We start from the raw sequence: 20,523 nt of genomic DNA, 5'->3' as shown, positions 1-20,523 counted from the left end.
AAAGGCACAGTGTCCTATTAATGGAAGAGTAAGCCTATCAAGCAGGTTACAAGACGAACACACATTTATAATCACATCCTGGAAGTAACTGAAAATTCCATCGTTAACGCGAAAAAGTGTGACGCCCGCCGGAGCACCGAGCCGCGGCAGCAGCTGCGGAGGCAGCACGTTCTGGCTCTCCCGCTGCACCTAGCGTCGAGCAGGTCATGTCGTGCACAACGGACTTCGGAGACACTCTAATGTGGAGCAAACTTGATATTTAAGGAAATGAAAAACTGAATGCTGAGAATTGGGGCATCTCTCATGTAACCCCAAACAGCTGGCTAAGCAAAGATGACTGACTTGAATAACACAAAGCTGGATAGCAGACCAGGTTGGCTTGGCGTGCATCAGAACAAACTTCTGAGTGAGACCCTGACTCAGCGTAACCCTGGAAAGCCAGCTGCATGAACAGAAGGGCTCACTCTGCATTAAGGCAAAGTCTCAAAGACTGGGGTCCTGTGGAATTAGATGAGGCTCTGCATGGAGGGCATGGGGTTAGACCCCAACAGGAAGCCGTAAGGGAACAAAGCCTCAGGCAGGGAAGCATGGAGGTGCTCAGAGAAGACCCGGGAAGAGGGGAGAGCCTTTGATGCCTGTAAACCAAGATTAGCCTTGGAGATTTATTTTCTGATGCCATTAATGCATCATGACAACTTAACAGCACCTTCTGTCCTTACGGCATTGTAACAACGCTGCCTTTCTGCAGTCACATTGATGGATCCAAAGGCACCCCAAAACACCTGCTTTTGCACAGTGTTTTCTAGGAGTGGGACAGTGTCTGGGCTGAGCCAAGCACACACTCTGGCTCTGACCTCCTTGCAACAGCATTGGGCACTTGCACTGCTATTGGCCAAAGAGCTGCCTGTGGTCACACATCAGATAAAAATCAGTACTAATACCCTCCTTACATTTGGGGACAGGTTCACAGTCTGCAGCCTCCAGAGTGCTTTCACATCCCTGCTCATTTAATCCTCGGATTGCATCTGGTGCTGCTCAGGCACATTTGGAAGACCAAGCATTGAAGGACCACATCTGCAAGAGGGTGTGTCAGAGAGACACATCTGGCACTCTCCCCACACCACCTTCCTTCCTCTTGCTCTCTTTACAGAACTCAGGACAGGGAGTAAGACACCTGGTTCTTAAGCCCCAGTCCTCTTATTGACTGACTGAGTTCAAGGGCAAAGTCACAATACTTCCCTAGGTATAATCACACATTTAGTTATTTCTAAGTTAGTTCTTTCCAGCTCCAAGATACTATTATTCTGTGACAATTTAGTGAAGCAGACAGCAAGGGTATTGATTCACTCCTGAAAGATGCAAACCCTATTATTTGAAGACTTTAACAACTCTTACCCCAAAGTTACACAGATGGGAAGCAGTGATGTCTCTGGTCCACTGTATCACGCACGAGTGTGTGAGCACCCACATTGATTAACCTTGACCTACCTAGCTCAGTCTCAGGTAATCAGATACAGATGGGAGAACCTGAGCATTCAGCTAAACTGTACTAATTACTTGGACTGTATGCGACTGAATAAAACTTCAGACATTGGCAGCCTGCAGACAGGATTGGTGCTGAAGCCTGGTTTCATTCGGCCATCTGAGTGTTTTGTAAAAAAAAAAAAGATATCTTGCTATATTTTAAATTTGGAATATTTTACATAAAATTGAGATGTTCAGATTCTCTTAAGAAAAAAAACAACAGAAAATCTGGGAACAAGACAATAATTGGCCAAAATAAGCTCATCACTATACTGTCCTTTTAGTTGGTGTTTTTCAACCTTGGCACTACTAACATTTTGGGCCAGATAATCCTTTGGGGGTGGAGGGGAGCTGTCCTGTGTATTTTTAGATGTTTGGTGGCATCCCTCTTCTCTACTCACTAGATGCCAGAAGCAGTATCCCACTTCCCTCAGAGCGACAGAGTTGTGACATTTCCAAGTTGTTGGAAATTTCCAACATTTCCGGTTGTTCCCTGGGAGGCCACGTTGCCTTGACATGAAAAACGCTGCTGTAGGTAGGTATTCGAGTAGTGAGGCCTGGAAAAGATGGCTTTAGACACGGCAAAGATGCATTGCAACTCTCTCCCTTACAGGGGAGAGAACTGAGGTCCATCCAGAAAGGAGATGCAACTTGCCTCAGTGGCACAGCTGGGCCTGAAACCCAGATCCTCTGAATCCTTGTGCGGTGCACGTTTCACCTTAACTTTCTGCGTCCCAAACCCCCACCAGCCCACCAGCTTCGACCTGCCTTAGTTGCCGAGGGGGAAGGTCTGACTGCTGCTTTCCGGCCCTCCGGTCCCCTGGCCCCAGCCGGTGTGTGGAGCCGAACGAGCAGCTCTTCATTTACACGGAGCTTCTCTTGGACCCAGTAGGTCTGCACTGTTTCATGCAGACCGGAAGGGCTGTTTTCTACACATTTATCTCCTTCTCCGTCTGTTCGTTAAGCGCAGGAATCCTCATTCCCAGCGGATTTAGGTCATCAGTCTCTTCTGAATTCTTACACAGTTCCTCTAAAGCCTTTTTACAAAATGTACGGCCCCAACCGAACATTTGTTTGAAGGCATTTGTCACTCTGCAAACTCCTCAGGAATGTGTTCGTGAAACAACAGCCAGATGACATTTATGCACTTAGAATTTGTTGCATCCTCTCAAGTCTTTTATAAAAACAGTTTTAAGAACATATGAATGGTTTCCCACAAGAGCTACTTTCTTTTCAGGATAACAGATTTCCTCTGATGGCAGAAAGTACCCGGCAGGGTTCACTGGCCCGGCAGCCCAATCCTGACCGCACAGGCTGGGCAGGTCTATTAGCTTTCTCAACTATAAAGTGTTGTGTTTAAGTGGCCAAAGGCCCCCCTGCAGCTCTCACATTGGGTTAGTTAGGTCCTTCCTTCCTACTCATATATTAGTCCCCAAGATTTCTCCCCTTGAGTCCTACTCTACCTGGTCAGACTATTGCATACTGACAGAGAAAGCCCAAAGACACCTATTGTAAAATGCTATTCCTTTGCACACCAACAGGAGGGGCCCCTCCATACGCTGATTAGAAATTTTCTCATCTGTCAGTGAAGTACATTAGAAAGGTATTTTGCCGGCTGGTCCAGCAATTTCTCACTCAGCTTTGCGGGAATGTACTTCTTGGATATCCTGCTAGATGTGAGAGTCATACGTGCATGGAATAGTGCATGAATCAACCTCTCCCCTCTGATCACCCACAGTCCTGGCCCCCTGTGTGGTAAGACTGGTCCTGTGTTTTCCTGTCATTGTGACGTGGAGTTTATGGAGCGCTGCCCACTTGTGTGACCGCTCACTGCTGCAGAGTCCCACTGCCACGTGTGTGTTCTTGTTATCTTGGTTTCGTCCGGGTACATCTCTCTCTGCTATAGTTTTCTACTGTCTCGGTTTCTGATCATCTCTCCTCTCCTCTCTTCTCCTTTCCTCTCTCCCTCCCCTCCCCTTTCCTTCCTTCCTCCTTCCCTTCCCTATGCTTTCCCTGGGACTTCAGGGGTGGGGAGTGATGGGAATCTCTGCCTTGAAGGTAGTGATAATGGTATAGTGCCGCGCCCAAGTGTTGTAGGTGACATTCCCTTGTGTGATGGGTTGACTAGGATTGATTACGAGAGATGGGTGGACCAATGAAGAATGGGGAAAAAATGCAACAGGAGCTCAGATGCGTGAACTGAAAAAACGAATTGGGCATTAAAGGAGGGCAGCCATGTATACTCACCCAAGACAGTCCAGAGTCTGAACAGAGAGCTGTTGGACCACTGGGAAGCTGTTCAGGGTTGGTTGTAGGGACCGGGTGAGTCAGAGCCCATGGATAAGTCTTCTCTACCTAAAACTGAGACGGGCCAGGAGGGCCACTCTCTCTCCAAACCTCACTCTTGCTTCATCAGACCCACATCATGTGTCTCTGGGTGAAAATACAGATACCATTTTCTATTGTCTCTTTATCAGAACAGAATCAAATCAACTGATTTAAATTTTTGCTTATTACAAAAACCGTGTTAACTACCACCAATTGAACATTGATTTTAGGTCAAATGTTCTACCTATATTATTTCAGCAGATTGCCAAGAATCCCCTGGGTACTTGCTGGCTGACCTTGAGTGTGTATTCTCCTTCTCTTTGTTAGTAAGTCTTGAATTTTAGCAGGATACATGGCATCCCAGCTAAAGACCCCCTTCTTTTAGCTCATCTTCCAGATTGGTGTAGCCATGACTCCATGCTAGCCGATGGGATGTATACCCTTACAAAGGAAAGGATTATGTCCTCTCCTTCTCCCCCTCTCCTTTCCCACTGGCTGGAATGTGGACGTGAAGGCAAGAGCTGGAAAGAGACAGTTTAGCCCTAAGATGAAGCCTGAGTGTTGAAGATGCAAAACAGAATCAGAGCAGCCTGGTCTCAAAACTGTCAAGCTGCCCTCTCAGCTCTGCGCTGCTTACGTTCCGATTATATTAGAAGACAGAAATAAACTCCTGCTTCTTTTAAGCCACAATTATTTTGACTTTTCTTACAATAGCCAGGCTTGTTTACTAATGGACACCGGTATTCATTTTATGTCCTTGGTGCAATGAGCATCTGAGACTCAAAAAGACAAGTACTTTGCCTACCACTGCTTATAGAGCGATCCCTTCGGGCAGCTCAGAGGTGATGCTTTCTCTTAGTATTCCCCTCGGATATAGAAATGGCAGTAAAACCACACAGCCTTCTCCATGGCAAAGGAATGCCCGAGTCTGAGCCGAGTGTGCATTCAGGGACTCCTGCCTGGCTGGGCAGATGTTAACCTTCTCCTTGGAACTCTGACCTCATCAGAGGCTGGGTTAGTTTTGAGATTGAGATAACCTATGTGGTAGGTTAACAAATCATAAAAATAACCATCTTCACTTAGTACCACTTTCATTCATAGCACTTTATATTTAATGGCTTATATTTGAGATTTCATATATTTATGTAAAGGAGATTATTTAGCACCAGCACAGAGATGATGTTCCAAGGTATTTTATTTACTCATTCAAATTTTCAAAATATTGCGTGTCAGAGAGACTTGGGTTGTTAGAGCTATTACAATATCTCTGATTCGTTGTCTTTTTTTTTTTAAGAGTAATTCTTTTTTTTTTTTAAGATTTTATTTATTTATTTATTTTTAGAGGGGAAGGAGAAAGGGAGAGAAACATCAATGTATGGTTGCCTTTTGTGCATCCCCTGCTGGTAGTTAGCCTGCAAGGAACCGGCCTGCAACCCAGATATGTGCCCTGACTGGGAATCGAACCGCGATCGCCTGGTTCGCAGGCCCGTGCTCAATCCACTGAGCTACGCCAGCCAGGGCTTGATTCGTTGTCTTTTAAGGTTTTCTGAGGGGCTACCTGGCAGATGCAGAGAGCAGATACGACCTTCAGTGCTTCCCTCAGGCATCTCTCACCAGCTCTTCTGCATCTTCCTGGCCATCTCAGAGGTGCTGATGCCGTTTGGGAATTTCTGGTCTTGACCTAAGAGTTACTGGGGCAAGGCAGCTCGGCCGTATCTGTGAGCTGTGACTTAATACCAGTCATTTCTGTAGCTATTTCCAAGTTAGTTGGGATCATATGGCCAAGCAAAGGGAGGAGCAGAAAGAGACATTTCTTTCTGCAAATGCAAGTACTTGTTAACCACTGAGTACAACAAAAATAATGTGCCATGTTATATGAATAAATGTAAAAACCCCCTCATTGCCCTGGCCGATTAGTTCAGTTGGTTAATGTGTCATCCTTATGCTACAGTTGTGGGTTCGATCCCTTGTATGTGCATGTCAGGACACACGCGAGGATCAACCAATGAGTGTGTAAATACGGGGGGAAAGAAAATGGGGTTTCTCTCTAAAATCAATAAGTAAAGGTTTAAAAATAAATAATAAATAAATAAAAGTCCCCTCGTCACTACTGTGTTCAGAAATTTGTCTTTTCCATAAGAAGTTTCTTTAAATATGTTGCCTTCTCTCCACAGTTGTCTATCAATTGTTAAATGCCAGTTCACTACAGCATCCGGTTCTCATTCACCGGATGTTTTTTTTGCAGTTTATTGTTCCTTCCCTGTATTTACTCAACTTGAGAGCTCTCACCCATGTTGTACAATCCTTTTAGCAAAAGTAAGTTAAATACAGCTCTTACATTTTATCCTTCTTCAGGAATTCTCTATTGCTCAGATTCTTTGGTAACGTATATGCCGAGGGGAGGTGGTGACGGCAGGGGGAGGAGGGTGGTTTAAGTGATTCGAATGCAATGCTTATTGTGCTCTGTCCGCCCGGACCGTGGGCGGTCCCTGACATGAAGGCAACGCACTGTGCGTGTATTCCACTGCAAACAGTTTGGAACGGTTGCTACAGGTCTTTGCCTATGGATGGAACTTTAGTGAGTGTCCCTCTACCTTAGAAAGCTTGCCATCTGTGCCGCAGCCCAATAATGAGTGATTTCAAAACAGAGCACCAGGTGGTATCATGCGGATAATCGTAGGTGCTAGTGGGGCAGAAAGTAGTGACTTTCAGTGCAGTCTAGAGAGATCGAGGGTGACTTTCTGGAAGAGAGGGCGATGTTTAAGTCAGAGCTGAGTAAATGCTGCCCATGCGGAAAGGCATTGCACAATCCCAGAGATGAAAAAGAGTAACCTTGGGAATGTTAAGTGGTTCCAGACTCCAGGAACATGGAGTAATGAAAGCCGGAGACAAAAGCAGGGACCCGATTCAATGCCCAGGAGAGCCAAGATGTCAGGTAGGAGGGTCAGAGGTCAATAGAAACAGGGATCCCACTAGGCTTGGGAAGCTTCATCCACAACAGTGCTGAAGACTGAGGCTGGGGAAGAAGGAAAGTGTTCAAGGAAATTTACAGAGCTTCGCGTGATGGGAATGTTTTATGAAGTGAGAAACAAATGTTCACGAGCAGGGATACTTCCAATAAAAAGTGGTATGAAACTCAGAGGCACGATCTTACAAGATGGCTTATAAAGTGAGGAAGTTCTTTCACCTTTGCAATGATTGGTTATTTCAATGGGGGTTTCCAGATGGCACGGGATTGGTTCAAAGGGATTATCTTACACCATTCGAAGAAGATGATTTAAGCCTCTTTTATGATTACCAGAGACATTTACAAGAAACAACCTAAGTTAGGTTGTGCTTATGTTCAAGAAATAAACTAGATTGCATTTCGCTGATGTGACTTAATGGTTTTGTCCGCTTTAACAATTTCAAGCCTGGTTTCAATTTCACTTTATTTAACTAGAGAAAATTTGTTGAGTGTCCACTCTGTGTCAGACACTATGTATAATTCAATTCAAAAGTGTGGGCTGAGTCCCGACCCTGTGTTCTCACCATAGGAGACTCCAGAGTGGAGAGAGCAAGTTGTAACAAACTGGAGAGGCAGCGGGAGCTGGGACGGGGCTGTGTGTGGTTACGTGGGGACCGTAACATCTGGCACAAGACTTCTGGGCTGTAGACTGTTTGGAAAAGCATATTGATAAACTGCTGTGGTGTGGGATGGGAGGCCCGAAGGTCAAGGTTTAATAGAAGACAAAGGCAAAACCAAATTTGTGTACTGAGAACGTTAACTCAACTTTGGGATAGAAGTAAAAAGTTAGACAGAAGGGCCAAGCACCACGGTGGGAGGTGGCAGATACAGAGACGTGTTCAGGGAGTGAGGTCCCTGGTGCTGATGCCAATGAGAAGCTTTGAAGTCCAAGAATGTCTAATATTTAAAAATAATTTGTTGGGTTGCTGCACTGTCCTCCTAGCACATCACGCCCTGCACATTTGCACGGCCTTGCGTTTGAGACAGGCTCAAGTGGATGCCCCAACAGGAAGGGAAGGACTGAGTGGTGTGCGGGCCCTGGGGACAACTGAAGGGAGAGCAGGCATGGAAAAGACAGGGTCCATAAATGGAGCTGTTTGGCCTTCGCCTGAGATCGCCAGGACAATTTCAAACAACCTCCTGCCTGCAGGTCAAAAATTAACAAGGAGATTGAAAGAGCTGCTAAATGGCCTACCTCATAAAGCATGAGAATTCAAAACAGTTTCATTTACATCTGAAAGGGCGAGTTGACTTTAGCTGACATCTGGTTGATGAAAAAAAGCTATTTCTAATAGAGTCACTCAAGAACTAAGTGAATGACCTTGGGCAGCAGTAAATTTCCCATCCCTGGTGATGTTTAGGCAAAAATATGCACCCCAAGCACGGCAGGGGTGGAGCTAGTTCAGGTGTAGCAGGCTGACAGACTATGTATATAACCTGCTGAACTCCCTCCCAATGCTGAGAGTCCAGATTCTAAGCCTAGAGCAGCACATTAAGGCTCCTACATAACTGAAGTACCTACACAAATGGACTTGGACTTGGGAGGCACTGTGGTACAAATTCAGAGTGAAGGAATGAATAAAAAGTCCACATGAAAAGTCCCCAGGTTAAAAGTAAAACTGACCCATTAGCCAAGAGATGGTGGCAGTTGCCTTGCCACTGATATGGGTTTCTGGCCAGCCGGGGCTTTCTCACGTGCTCCCCGCCACACCACAGCTAGTGGCTTGGCGGGGTGGCCCAGCTTTGGCTTTTAGAACAGGCAGGCAACCGTGCCTCTCTGAGGATGGATCTAACCAGTTCAGGATTTTCTTGCCTCTTAAGATTTAGACCTGGCCCTGGGCGTGCTGTGTCCCAGATCATCAGTGAGGTGCACACGGGTGGAAGACACCCTGAGGCAGTGGAAGCCCACCAGCTTCAACAGAGAAGGAAACAAAGGTAAACGGTAAGATGAAGAAGCAGCAATTTAGGGAAAAACGCCAGGGAAACAGGCTCTCCTGTCTCCACGGCCTGGTCAGAAAAAAACAGCCAGATGCTGCTTTACCGCTCAACTACTTGCAAGGATGATGTCCACACAAAGATTGTACTGATAAAAGGAAAGCTTCTTGGATTCTCTCTCAAAATGTGACCAGAGCAGAACATGTAAGTTGGAGAAAAACACCTAAGTAAATGTGACCCTGCCCAGGCTCAAATTCTGAGCATCAGCCAGGGTGAAGCTAGCTGGGGTGCATGAAGTTCATAGATAAGCCGTACGTTTACAAAAAGCAGACTTCATTGGGTTGAATTTCAGCTCATAAGGTATTTCCCCGCCCACCCACGGTGGAGCAGCCGTGAGAACACTCAGAAGTCACAAAGGAGGGAGAGATGCAAAGGACCTAAATCAACCACAGACTAGACCATCAGCTTTGGAAAACTAACTGTGGACCTCGGACAGTTTCTGGTATTTGAGTTAAGAATAAAAGTTCCCATAGGAGACCAGGCTAGGAAAGACCTTCTGGAGGATCTCTCAAACTCCCCCTCGTGTTAGATTCCTCCGCTGAGCAGCACTGGACAGGTCTCTAGAAGGGGGCAATGGTGGGCGGGGGTCAAGCCCACTTGGATTAAATTTGCCAGGTGAAGAAGTTCAGTTTCTGCCCCTGAGTGACCTGCCTTTGGTGGAAACTAGAGGTACCTTTACAACCTCACCCAGTAACTTCAGAAGATCGAATCACGTTTAGATTACCTCCTGCCTTTCACAATGTTTTTCTTACAAGAAATTGTTTTTGAATTAGTGGAAAATGTTAGAATGCATGACCACCCCTCCTTTTAGTTAACAAGCATTTTTGAGTCCTTCCCTCAGACCAGGCACTGTGCTAGATTCTGCAGCTAAAAAGATGAAAGCGTCATCAGTGCCCTGGAATAGCTTAGAGCCCTAGTGAACGAGATATTCATGCGAACAAGATGAAGACTCGGCAAACAAATCACTAAAGTGCAGGAGTGGACCCTGTGCCTGGGTGTGCCCTGGGATGTCGCGGAGACCTCACAGCACAGGAGGAGCTGGGACTGAATGGCATTTCAGGAAGAGGAACGGCACCTTGGGAAGCTAGCCTGGAGGGAAAGACTACAATAGCAGCACTGGGGGCAAAGTGGTATGTTGTGCTCTCTGGTCATGCAAGAGTTTCCCTGGAAAATGGGAAAACCTTTTTTTTTTTAGGATAGATTAACATAGCAAGATCTGTGAGCATTTTCGAGAACTGGAGGTAGGAAAGAGATGGAAAAGCAGGAGGTAGAGGGTTCTGTGTGGAGAGGCTGAGCCTTCGGGGGAGCTTAGACTTTCTTTCATTTTGCACAAGACCAACCTGGCCCACGTATGAAGAGCTTTTCCTAAAGCTGCTTTTAGCTCCTGCTACCCAGAATCTGTTATTGTAGTGTTTCTCAAAGTGTGATCCCCAGGAAAGCTGCGTCGGCCTCACCTGGAACTCGTTAGAAATGCATCCTCTGCCCTGCCCCGGTTGTACGGAGCCAGACACTTTGGGGCCAGGGCTCAGCAATAGGTGGTTACAAGCCCCCAGGTGATCTTCATGCAGAAAAGAACAGGTCATCTTTACAGGTAATCCGTGTCCCTGGAACTTGGGCATTACAGGGGGAAAGGTAGAAATGCCCCTTGGGTGTTAGTGAATAATCAAAAGTGATTATAATACCAAGACAAATTCAGCCTTGTTCTAAACAGGTTTGCATGTGGATGCCTGGATGAACATTCAATGAGTGATCTAGGACATATATAATTGCATATAATTGCAATATCTTCATAGGTAATAATTCCACAGTTCCAGAGTGACTTTAAAGGTTGTATGTTATTGCACGGGTTATGGACCATAGCTACTGGAGTTAACAATGGTATTTAGCACAAGCAGATGAACATGATTTTCTTATGCAACCATGGTCACTAGATGGGGAGAATGTTTAACTGGTACCATTACCTTTCAAAGGATCATCCCTGTTAACGGTGCTGGGGTTTCTCATTGCCCGGGCCTTACCTCGCACCAGCAGTGCTGTGGGTATGTGAATACGTGTCCAAAAGCCACCTTTGTTTACATCGCCTCTAGTATTTCTGAAATGCAGTCTGAGTTGTTGCTAAAACTGGCATTTCTCAGATTCTTTCCATTGTCTTTAATGAGTAATCCAATATACAGGGAGAATAAAAGAGTAAACACTTTAGTATTAATCCAAATTTTTCCAGTGGAATTTTAAACAGTTTGACAGTTTGGTCTTGTTAAAATGTGATATAAAATAAATGCTTCTTAGCAAACAGTTGTCCAGTAAATATTATAATTCTGTCTCATATTCTCCCAGTGAACTGTTTTCTGAGTCTTTCACTGAAATTCTTTCAAATTAGAGCTCAATGATCCTCTTTATATTTTATCCAAAGTTTGAAATACATGAACCTGTCTCTACTTACTTGAACAATGGCCTCTATTATGGTGTCTTTTTCTTTAAATCCAAATATTATACTCAGCATTTTAAGAATTCCCTATCCCAAATACAGGCAATTAAATTGTCTATAAGTTATTCGGAGCTTTAGAAAATGAAATGAAATAGGAGTCTGTACTTTGAAATGAGTTCAAAAATGTGCACCATTGTCAGTGCTAGTGTCTGTCAAAGAGTCCTTATTGTCTTCTGGTGGCACTGCTCACAGATGAAATGACCCAGCACCAACCCCCGCTGACAGAGACAGTCCCTCCCAGGAGAAGCCTGGCCTTTCTCAGTCATTGGGACTCCAATTACTGATCTCGAAGATGGGAGAAAGACTGGAATGCTTCTTGGTGTCACTATAAGCTGGATGAAATTTGAAATCGTCCCCTGGAATAAATAGGGGGACATACATGGGCTTTGTTGTTTTTACCAACATCTAGGACAAACTCAGAGCTGACGGCCAGGGACTCTAGACTAAGGGAACACTGGTCTGGAACTGTGGAGACCCGGAAGGTAAGGCCTGGGGGCAGGGCTCAGATGCACCATTCACTGCCCTGGCCTGGTCGTCCTTTGGCACCATGACTCTGTTGAGATCAGAGCAAACATGGCCAGCATCCTTTCCTTTTCAATCGCAGTCTATCCCAACCAACTTCAGGCTTGTCCTCACTGTCTAGGGTCCTAAATGCGAGGTTCTCTTCCCCCTGTCGAAAATTTTGATAGAGCAAGGAAGGAAACAAATGTTTATTAAAGCAATTTACAGGAAGGGATGGAAGGATGATGGGATATTTGCATATGAACCTGAATAAATCTCTTATTGGTAGCAGTGTGAACCCGAATTTGCATATGAACCCGAATAAATCTCTTATTGGTAGCCTTTCAGGCAGTGTGAAGAACATGTTGGCACAAGGGCCCCTTTTATAAAACAGAGAGACTGGTGTCACAAGCTCCCTTTCCTCTCCCAACCACCCCACCTCCCTCCACACTTTATCCTTCTTGGCTGGGGTGGAGGGTGCCCATTGGCGCTGCTGTCTTCCTCTTCCAGCAGATTCTTGTCTCGTGTCTGTTCCATCTTGACTTCATCCTTCAGTGAAAGGGTGTGATGGGAAAAAGGGGAAATTGCCTACAGAACAGTTCTGCATGGATGTCCTAGAGGGCCTATGAATCAAACATCGGAAACATTCCCTCCCTATACTCATACCTGTTCCTCCTCCCAGGAGACCTCTGTTCGTCATGACGCAATCACCCAGTTGGCCAAGTGAAAAGTCTGGAGATCTTTGATTTCCAAGGAGGTAGTTAAGACATCATGAAGACCTGGGAGTTTTTATGGAAAACAAAGAGTGGGAGGAGGAGGTAATTTGGAAGAGACAGGTCGATTCCCAGAGCATGCAAAGGAAGGCAGGACGTTAGCACTGAAGTACAGGCTTTGCGAGTTCAGCCAAAGTGCGTGTGAGGCTCTGAAAAGCCTCAGCTAGAGAGGGGGCTAGAGAGTGGGTAAAGGGAGGGTAGGGGGGGCAAAAGGGGCACCAGTTCTAACACATAGGAGGAGGGGTGATGCAAGATTTCCCCTCAAGCAGGACACTCCTCAGACCCTCCAGACCTGAGAAATGTTCTTTTCCTTTTCTCCTCGGTGCGCAGTGAGTGTTTTCAGGCTGAAACACCCGATGCGTGGGATTATTTCAGAGACAAGAGAAGGTCGTGCCAGACAGACATGAGGCTCTGACATGTCATGATCTCATCTCATATAGAACACAGTCCAGCAAGCAACCGAAATGCAATCTGAACTTCTTTGCTCGGTCTCTCTGGAAATAGTCAGTGGTGAGGCTGGGGTACAGAAAGTACATTTTTATGCCATAGAAAAACAGTGATATGTTGTCTAAATTTATTCATCTGCCATCTTACCATTTTTATAGTCACCATTCTCTAGTATCTTTTTAAAACTCCCCATTACTCTCAACTCCCAACCTCAATTCCCACTCTCCCTCCAATAGAAATCTAACTTCTCTAGACTACCCCCAGCTATTTCCTTGCACTGACTGTGTCATAAGGGCCGGTGGATGTGTGAGCCAGTGGAGAGGGTGTTCCTTGGCTGGTGGCGTGGTGAGTGGAGGGAAATGGGCAGATTCACCCACTGTCTCTCTGCCTGAAATGCTCTTCCTCAAGATATCCACAGGGCTTGGTTAAAAAGCTGCAAAACTTGGAAGAAAAAAAAAGGTGAATGAAACATGTGTCCTGCCAAAGTCCTCTGGGCGCCCTGTTTAATAGGCTCACACAGAATTATTTAGGGGAAAGCACTTCATTTGACTCTATGTTTATTATTGATCACAAGTCCAAGATGCAGTGAAGTTACTTTTAATTTATAGACTTCCACCCCACCCCAGGAAATATCCAAATGATTTTCATCCATAGAAAAACATAACCCCAAAGAATTTCGTTTACTACCGTGTAGGGGATTAGCCAGTTTTGTCTCTGATGTAGCACTCTTTCCTGGTCCAACACTCTGCCATTGAACTTCTCATAAACGCCGGGTCCTCAAGCGCTCTTCGAAATGGTCATAACACCTTATTGTTACCCTTATTAATTACTGAGCAAAGTAAGTCTTTGACGTATGTTCAGCTTTTACTTACATGCCAGTCCCTTTCTGAATTTTTGAAAATTATACTTCAACAACTCTCAGTGAACCCTAGCGTCCTTCAGACACCTGCTCAAATGCCACCTTCTGCGGAGGCCGTAGAAAATGAGAACTACGTACATGCTTAACCTTTCATAGCCCCCTTTCTCTGCTCTGTTTTTCCTGTAGCCCTTATCTCCACCTCATATTTGATTTTGATTTATTTTTGTCTTTCCCCCAACAGAATGTAAACTGCCTGAGATTAGGGACTCTGCTCCCCACTGCCTGGAGCAATCCCTGAAATGTAACGAGTACTCAGTGGATCTCGAATCAGTGAGTGAAAATACCGATGTCATGCATCCCTGCCCCTTTAAGGACAAATTACACTGTGTGTGACCACAGTTGTCCACATTATACCTGCAATTATGCATAATAAAAGGTATAGAAGTGAAGACTGAGAGAAGTTTATTTTTTCTCTGTCTCCACTGAGTGACTTATTCCAGGCCCTTTAGTGGGACAGACACCTTTGCAAACTCAGGTTTTCCATCTGCTAACAGGAACACTGACACACCTGAGAGACCACCTAAAACCTGACATGCAGCACTGGGGCTTTTCCCGGTAGTGACCACTGTAAGTGTCAAGTGGCATTATCATTGTTGTCTCAGGGCTTCTATTGTTACAGGTGTTATCTAGTAGTAACAACTTGCAAGCAGTATGAAGTCTTCAAGAATCTTCAAGGCCAATATTCAACCTAAAAACTTTTTCCTCTTGCCTACCTAGAAATTCCACGGAAACACTTTTTCAGGTGATTTCACTTGAGTATCAGTGGGCCTCTCTCCTTCTTACACACGCTGTGAATAAAAGAGTAAACTAACTTATGAAGCATTTTAAGACCTTGTCTAAATAAAAGATGGAAAAGTGTGCCAGAAAGTCTCCTGGCCAAACTGAAGTCAAAGGTAGGCATACATCTTGGCTATACCTCTCAGGAAAGCACCTCTAACTTTAAATACCTTTTTTTTTACACCTCAACATCAAAAAAACTCAGTATTTTCCAGTGCATTTTCCCCTGCCAGATAGTTAGAAAATGACTGAGTGATTGTCTTCCCTAAAACAACAAACTATCTTCGGGCAGCTTTCTGCCCTCCGGGAAAATTAGACTACCTCAAAGATTTGAGTTTCCACAGCCTCAGCAGTTGTAGACAGCATGCTGACTAGCAGGAGACTTCACCAACGGCAAAAATCTGATGGTAAGTGCCCCACTAAAAGTCTGGTTTTGGAAGCTAAAATCAATGGGCAATCCTTGATTGGGGAAGACTCTGAGGTTTTGCAATGCAGATAGCAGAGCTGGTAATACGCAAAGACAGCAGAAGACTGCAGGTCGAGGAGCGAGCACATTTATTATAGCAGCATTACAAACCCCCCTGATAACTGTGTCTGTCCCAGTTCAGTAGAAATAATACATCTCAGGACACTACTCAGAGGGGAAGAAAACATCCACAATGCTACACATTCCTGCTCTCCAGGCAGAAACTGGAGTGGCCGGGAGCCTTTTCTAGAGAAAGGTCCGAGTTTACCAGGCGCTCAACTCAGTCAATCTTGGCAGCAAGGCTCCTGAAGAACACTGCCCAGTTCTTTCCGTTCCTATCAACTGTCTCCCCCGTCCCACACCAGCCTGGGTCCGAGCATGAGGAAGGCAGCTCCTTACCATAAAACAGCTGGGACCTCGTGGCCTCTGCCACCAGGAAACCAGAGGCCGGGTGGTTAAAATGTTTGTCTCTTGGGGTAAAAAGGTGCATGCTGCAGAGCGTGTGCTTTGTAGGCGGATGAATTAGAGACCTCTCTTTAGGAAGGTGAAGACAGCAAATCTACATGAAATTTATCTTGCCTGTCAAATTGATAGAGTAATGGTTACTATGCATACAGAGCGCAAAGGTAGAGAGCGTGGGCCATGGAGTCAGAGGGATTCCTGACCTCACTGCCTACTAGTTGTTGTTTCCCAAGCAAATTGCTTAACCTCTGTATGGCTTCGTGTGCTCAACTGTGAAACAGAGATAACGACAAGAACAGCAATAGCAGAAAACCATTCCAAGTGTTTACTAGGTTGAACAGTATTCTAGGGTTTTGACTCACAAACTAACTTAATGTCTTCAACAAGCCTACAAGGTGGGTGCTTTTCTCGTGTGACTCCTGAACCTCCTCCGCTCTCCTGCCCCGAGAACCCAGAAAGTCCGGATACATGTGAAGGTGACCATGTGCCTTAGGGCCATTTAAAAAATTCAATCCTCATAGCAATTTTGTGAGGAATGTACTCTTTTTTGACCCACTTTGCACTTGAAGAGACAGAGGCTCAGAAAGGTTAAGTAACTTATCCAAAGGCAGTAAGTAGTGGTCTGGGAATTACAGTCATTTGGGTTCTGAACACCATGCTCTTCAATGTTATGCCTCATCCGAGTCCCCCTATTTGTTAAAGGGAGCTAAAACCAGCTCAAATCACATGTTTGTGAATGGGAAACATTTAAAAAGGATAGCTGAACAGTTGCCTTCAATGCTTGCATCAAAATAAACAGAACTGATAGACACAATCAAAATATCTGGCTTTAATTTTGTTGTTGTTGGTTTTTTCTCCCCTCGGGTACAGGATTTTATGATGAAGTTTCCATGAGAAAAAGGATCCTGTGGTCATGTAAAATAATCAACAAAAAGAATGTAGGAAAGGGTACTGGTAAGCCATCTAAGGAAATCACTAACAAGATGTTTGTCTCTATACTGACGTGAAAATTCCCCAAACGGACTATTTCACAATCTACAAGATGGCAATAAACTGCCCCTAGAGGGCGCCAAAGTGATCGTCACGCCTTTTTCTTTCTTTTTCAATCTATGTTTCTTTACATCTGGCATTGACCCCTGGCATCTCTGAGGGTTTCTGAATGATCCTTAAAAAGCCCCTCAGGGCCTTCCACTGGTTTGGGGTGTGGGCCATGGTCACCCAGAAAGCTAAATGCAGCTGCTGGGTGATAAAAACCCTGCGGTAAATTGACTTCCAGTTAACCGCAGGGCGACAGAGAGCGTCTAATGCAACCACAAAGTGGTTTGCTGGCACAGGACTTTCACAACCTTTGGAACGAGATACCGGGGTTGTTGTTTAGTCTCCATCTTGGGAATATTTCTTTTAGCAAGAGGAAAATTCTGATATCCATCAGTCTGAAATCAGCCGGGCACAGCCTTATGTGGAGGCAAGAGGGCAAACCTGTTGTCCGCGGGACCTCCCAAACCCAAAATCTGAGTGAGATTCTTAAAAGAGAATTCTTAATTACAAAATAGGCATGCATAAAAATGCTGGTGGGGACGGGCAGACTGTATGCAGAATACCAAAGCCCTTTGCAATATGACAGATTTGTTTTTCTAAAAATGTTATGAGAAATTAAAATTTAAGACAGAATTGTAAGCCCCTGGTGAACTTACAGTCTCAGATACACGGGCAAAGCCTACCCTGCTGCCGTCAGCTGGACGCAGATTCCTTCTAACAGGTGCCCTCGGTCAAGGTCACTGTGGAGTTTGAACAAAACCACTGCCTTCTTGCAATCAGGGTGCCCCTTGGGGAACACTGTTCTGAAAAAAATTGAGATTGACAGTGTTAAGACTTTGAGTTTTTTCTTCACAATATTGCCACGGCTTATCCTTCAGCACTTCCTTTCAGCTAGAAATGGATGTACTTAATGGCTGGAATTGGCTGATGAGACTAAATTACATGAAAGAATGGCTTTCATCATATTGCTCAATTTAGGGATTTCTTTCATTTTAAAGGCAAGGTTAATTACCTCTAGAAAATGTTCAGCAATTATCCACTAATAATAGCAGGGAAGACGCTCCTGGAGCAGCCCATACAAGAAGGGGGAAGGGAAGGGTGGGTAGGGAGGGGAGAGAAAAGACTTTGAGATTTGACTTAACGCTGAAAACAAATACTATGTCAGGCTTTTAAAGACTTGAATGGGGAGAGACAAGGCCCCTTGGACCCTCAGTGGCATTGGCCATCAGTGCATTCTATTTTGTTGAGGATTTGGAAGGTGGGCCTATTTGATGCTTATTCCATAGGATTTCCACCACGTCCTCCTCCTCTAACCCCTATAACTTAGAGTGGAAGTGGCCCCAGTTTCTGGTCATCAGTGGCATATGACAAGAGTGGCAGGTCACTGAAGGTGAAGAAGAATCTAGCCTTGCTCTTCTCATGGCACCCAGGAATTGCCTATTTTGCTCCATATTAAAGCACTCATAATTTGGTGTCACACCCTTGGCATTCAGGGAGGAGTCGCAGCCAACCGTAGGGGTAGACCTTGCCTGCATACACCCTCACACACACTCACACACATGAGTGCTACAGGATCTCCTCCCCTCATGCGAAATTTCAAGTCACTGAAGAATGATAAAGCTTCCGAGTAGAATTCTCTGCTGTTTGCTTAGCTCCAAATCCTATGGCAGGTGGATGCAGAGTGCTGAAAAATCACCACTCTCTGTTCTTCCCTTGATTTTGTAGTACAAAAGGAAAGCTGAACCTAATGGGGTTCGTGCTAGATGGATGCACGCCAGACTCCTCTCTCTGCCATGTGCTCGCAGTTCGTCATAGCCCCAGTATTCCTTAGCAGCACCTTGGACAAAAGCTGGTCAGCAGACCCCTGGAGTTACTTCAAGGAGTGGGCATAGCCTGGTGACTGAGGAGCAGCATTGAGATGCTTCTGTATCCCAACGTCATGAGGTGGAATGGCAACTGTAAGCCACCTGCCACTGTGCCTCCATGCAGGGGACGACCCTTCTAAAGGCAACACTAGCAGGAGGCTGACTACTATTAAAATAAAACCCTATAGCCACATAAATGCTTTTCAATTCCTTTCTCTCCAGAAAAAGCAATTTCCTGATTTCATGGGCTAACCATAAGATGATCTTAGAACCTCAAATTATAGCTCTTTAAAATCTTGGTATTAGTCTTATATGTGCCTAGGCCCAAATAAGAGTTTGTTTACGTGATTTGATCTTTACATTGAAACTCAGAGTTTCAAGGATACTGCAAGGGAGAGAATGCCTTATTTTCTATTATGAGCCTTGTGATATCTGGACCCTCCTTTCTGACTGAGAGGAAGCAGCCACCTTCATGATGTGGTGCTTATTTTGAACACTCTGGGGTCTGCTGCTAAGGCCCACCGTGGACCCTGGGAGTGAAGGAGAGGAACACGTCATGCAACAGACCTGCCAGCTAACTGATGCGAAAGAAAATATGAAACTGTTTTGGACAGAGAGCGAAATGAGTTAAATTCACCTTATAGAAACCACGTAATCTCTCCAGGCACGTGTTTCTTCCTTTCCTTCCAAGTGCCGGAGATGCTCTGCCCCTTTGCTGGGCAAAGCTCCACCGCTGCCTGTTTGCTGTTTGCTTGTTTAAACCCTGCTCTGGTGTTTCCGTAACTTTGGGCCTACCTGTTTTTGTTGATTCCAGTTATATCACGGAAATGTTAAATATGAGGGCTGGAAAGAACTCTCAGAAACCTTTAGTGCCGTCCTTTCATTTTATAAACCAGGAAACAGAGACTCAGACGAGTGAAGTAACTTTCCTGAGGTTATCCAGCTAGTCAATGACAAAACTGGGGTGAAAATGCAGACTTCCTGACTCTGGTTCAACAAAGTTAAGATCCAGATGTTAGCCAGGATGCGGAATCTTCTTCAAGATGCCACTGCAGGACTCCGGGCAGGGAGTGTGCCGCGATTCAGCCTCAAAGAAGGGAATGGGCAGGAGAAGAGGAAGATGTTAGCTCTCCGAGGCCATCCTTCTTTGCTTCCTCTAAACATGGGTTCTCTGGGACAGACCCCCGTGGTTCTGATGGAGAAAATGGCCTTGACTCTTCGGATATTGAGCTAGGAGTGTTGTTATGTCCATAAGAGATGGCAGGGGGTTATTACATTTAAACCTAATGTCAGTGAATATCCTGAAGTACAGCTGAGTCCTCAACAGCATGAACCCCAGCTGTGAAAAATCCGTGTGTTAGCCAAAGAACACGCATGCATACATGCACAGCCCATGGGAACCGACAACAATGTTGTGTGGGTGGGTGGGGGGTAATGTGGTGGAAATGGGGGGGGGCATCTGTAATAGTGTCAACAATGAAAATACCTGTGTGTAACTTTTAACTCTAAAACTTAACTACAGTTGGCCCTAAGCATCCATGAATTCAGCCCACTGTAGATCAAAAATAGCATTTTTTAGTCCCGATGTGAGAATCTGTTACTGGGAAAGCACAGTTGGGAAGGCAAAAAAATCCAGTGATGGCAAATGTGTGGATATTAAGGACCAACTGTATTTATGGGGAAAAACATCTACGTATAAGTGAACTTGTGCAGTTCAAACCTGTGTGGTTCCAGGGTCAACTCTAAACTCTTTAGAGGCCTGTTTCTTGAGTGTTAAATGTAGACTTAGCTGGTGTGTATAAACTAACACAGGCCTGATGACTCTGTAGGGTGCATCCATTCATTCATTGTCACATTGGTGCATTTATGGAGTGTTGACGCCCTGTCAGGAGGTTCAGTGGCCATCGGGACAGGCATAGCCCTGGCTCTTTCAGAA

The sequence above is a fragment of the Sturnira hondurensis genome, unplaced genomic scaffold (assembly GCF_014824575.4).
Source record: "Sturnira hondurensis isolate 20B ecotype Veracruz unplaced genomic scaffold, ASM1482457v3 Scaffold0021795, whole genome shotgun sequence".
Classification (NCBI taxonomy): domain Eukaryota; kingdom Metazoa; phylum Chordata; class Mammalia; order Chiroptera; family Phyllostomidae; genus Sturnira; species Sturnira hondurensis.
This window is presented reverse-complemented; position numbering follows the sequence as displayed.